The 2426-nt window shown below is 38.9% G+C and overlaps 1 pseudogene; it reads right to left on the bottom strand.

Moving 5' to 3' along the window:
- Positions 1-1588: 1588 nt before the first annotated feature.
- LOC132564239 (uncharacterized) lies at positions 1589-2215 on the bottom strand (annotated as a pseudogene).
- Positions 2216-2426: the final 211 nt, after the last annotated feature.

Below are 2426 nucleotides of genomic sequence, written 5' to 3'. Positions count from 1 at the left end.
TTTTATAAATATTTTCAAAAAATCTCAATGTTTGAACACACTTGTATTTTTGCCTAGGCCATAACTCCTAAACTAAAAGATATCTTCATAAAACTTGGTTTGTAGTTGCATCACCTGAAGGAAATATACAGTGCACTACTGAAAGGTCAATACTGTGACCTTGACCTTGTAGTCAAAGGTCATGAATATTGTGTTGTTTGGGCCATAACTCCTAAACCATAAAAGATGTCTTTATCACTGAAGGAGATGTATAAAGCACTACCGAAAAGTCACTGACCTTGATATTGAAGGTGTTTGCATAGAATTGCTTTTCAATGTAAAAGGTCAATCGTCAATGTAAATAGAAAATAAATGTTCATGTGGTAACTAGTTCAATTATCATCTTTCAATCTGAAAGTACATAGTTTCAGAATGTAAACAAGGATGACCAGAACAGTCAGTATCCCTCAACGAAGAAGTGACTTAATCAGAACATGACCCTTCAAGTTCAGATGAAAATTCGGGTGATGAGAATGCCATGATCACTGACCATAAAACAGAAACTGAACCCATCACTTTAGTTGCTGAACAAAAAGAACGTCTTGTAAAGACACCATCTGGCAGTGAACAGTCATTTAAGAAAAAAGAAACAAGACTCACAAAAAAGACACTTAAGAGAGGCACTAAAACCAGCACCATGACCACCCTCGACAAGTTTCTAAACCAAGGAACTCCGATGTCTCGGAAATCGAGACAGATGGCCGAAGAGGTGCGTTCACCACCAACTATTGACAGAAATGCTGGAGGCTGGAGGAAAAGCAAAGAAAAAACCAAAGGACGATAAAGTAAATAACAAGGTGTAAATGTAATGTAGATCAATGAAAAATAACTTTTGGGATTTGTATCCTTTTTCCCTTCCAGATCTACAAATACAGTATCCATGAGAAAATACAATCGCAGTAAATATATAACAGAGAAAGTAGAAATTAAGTTAGAAATATGTTTATTTACAATGTAGAAAATTTCACTAAAACAATCAAACATGGTAATATATGTATGAATCACGAAATATATTCTATACAGAATGTATGCCATATTAACTACATAAACAGTATACATGTATTTACATTGTACATATATCAACAAAAAACAACACCATGTTAATTGTGTCATACAATGTATAATGTACAAACATAATGAAAACAACACATACAACAAAATGTTACATATGACAATCATAATCTAAATATCAAAATATTAAATGCGTCTTACAAGGTGTATATGTATAAATGTATGTATAATAAAAAATACCTGTATATTACAGGATAAAATCCATAAAATTATTAATCAGTTAAAAACATATTTTCAAAATATTAAAAAATTCAAAATGAAATACAAATTGCACTGTATAACCAAGTTAAAAGACAAGGTCTGTGAGAAAAACAAAAACATAGCACATTATTTATATCTATAACAACCTAACACTACAGTATGCATGGTACCAGAGGTTTGAACTGAACACCGAGCAGAAAAGGGCTCTGGGATGGAGTTGTGCTGTCCGATGTAATAAATGCCAGTACAGATCTCCACTGTATAAACTATATAGAGAGGCAGACACGGATAAGCCCGGACCAAAGCCAGCCCTTGTAAACAAGTACCTGCCTTCAGCTTTGTGTGGCCAGGCTGTCAGCACCAAAGGAGCCAGGTTACTTCTCGCACACCTGAATATACCTTCAGGAGCCAAAAGTGGAATGTAGCAACAGGCAAATCAAGTGTCCAAGGACATTACTGCCCTCAACAAAAAGGACATGTCCGAGAAGACCAGACTGGTGGTGAGGCCAACACCCTGAGAGGAGATGATTCCCCGAGCACCATCAGACTAGCTGTGGATGGGCTATACAACAGCATATCATTTGGAAGCGCAAAGAAGCCAGGGATGAATGCCTCACAGGGGTTAAGTCTGGGTATCGAGACACCTACCCCTAAGAAGTGGATACTTGGACGTGCCCTCCACAACAAACTTTGCTGGACAGGTGCTTGGCTGAGAGGGAAAGGATATGATGTCACCTGTCCTGGTGGGCATCCTGACTGCACAGCCAACACTGACCGATACGACGGCTTGTCAACGTATGCCATGGGAAAGGACATTGGGGATCAACTGGCTAGACAAGGCGTGCTCATAAAATATGCCACCACAGATGGAGATGGAACTGGACCCCAAGGCCTGGAGGAAGCCATGAGAGCCTTACATCCCATGTGGAAAGTGGAGAGACTGGCTGACCCAACTCACCTAGGCAGAGCACAGTTCCGGAAATGTAACAGTGCTAAGTGGATCGAGTCAATGTTTCCTGGTCGTACCAGACTGATGAGGTCTCATGCTCAGAAGGTATTTGCTCAAGACCTGAAAGCCCGCAGCAGTCTGATTTTCAAGGAATTGATGAAAATTC

Source organism: Ylistrum balloti, unplaced genomic scaffold (assembly GCF_031769215.1).
Source record: "Ylistrum balloti isolate Yb309-2 unplaced genomic scaffold, AGI_CSIRO_Ybal_v1 Utg372092, whole genome shotgun sequence".
NCBI classification, from domain to species: Eukaryota; Metazoa; Mollusca; class Bivalvia; order Pectinida; family Pectinidae; genus Ylistrum; species Ylistrum balloti.
Note: the sequence above shows the minus strand (reverse complement) of the source record. Positions and strands in the feature narration are given on the sequence as shown.